This window comes from Carlito syrichta, unplaced genomic scaffold (assembly GCF_000164805.1).
Source record: "Carlito syrichta isolate Samal-C Ts95f unplaced genomic scaffold, Tarsius_syrichta-2.0.1 Scaffold309836, whole genome shotgun sequence".
NCBI lineage: Eukaryota > Metazoa > Chordata > Mammalia > Primates > Tarsiidae > Carlito > Carlito syrichta.
Window position 1 is genome coordinate 27809 of NW_007253932.1, and position 722 is coordinate 28530.

At 50.8% G+C, this 722-nt stretch overlaps 1 protein-coding gene across 1 annotated transcript in view; it reads right to left on the minus strand.

Annotated features, from left to right (window-relative positions):
- The window catches only part of DDX54 (DEAD-box helicase 54), a 27766-nt gene that overhangs the window by 17865 nt on the left and 9179 nt on the right, over positions 1-722 (minus strand). The window lies entirely within an intron of this gene.

The following is a 722-nucleotide window of genomic DNA, read 5'->3' on the forward strand; positions in this document are numbered from 1 at the left end:
AGCAGGTTGAGGCTGCGGTGGCCGGAAGCGGCCACTGCACCCCAGTCTGGGCGACAGAGCGAGACTCCAACTCAAAAAAAAAAAAAAAAAATTAAATCACATGAGGTGGCCTGGGGTTGCTAAGGGGACAGTGGAGACACAACATCTAGATCTGCCAAAGCAGGGCAGTCAGGAGGTGCTCCCAGGAGCTGACAGGACAGGGCGGGAAGCTGGCACATTATTTAAAGGCTGCAGGTCGGGCATGGTGGCTTACACCTATAATCCCAGCAATTTGGGATGCTGAGGCAAAAGGACTGCTTGAGGCCAGAGGTTCAAGTCCAGCCTGGGCAACATAGTGAGACCCTGTCTTGACAAAAAATTTTTAAAAATAAAAAAATAGAGGTCGTAACGGCACCCGGGAGAGGAACTAAAGAGACGGTTTCAGGGAGAGGACTGTGGAGGCTTGGAGCCTGAAGGACCACAGAGTGAAGTGTCCCAGTGAGAAAGAGACAGAGCCCAGGACTGGAGAATCCAGAAACAGGGAGGATCTCCTACTCAGAGACCATGAGAATCATGCCCAGGCCACATCCCCAGAGAGTTTTTTTCTTTATGAAAGAAGCATATTTGAGGTGGACATGATGGCTCACACCTGTAATCCCAGCATTTTGGGAGGCCAAGGTAGGAGGATAGCCTGAAGCTAGGAGTTTGAGACCAGCCTGGGCAACACAGCAAGACTTTGTCTT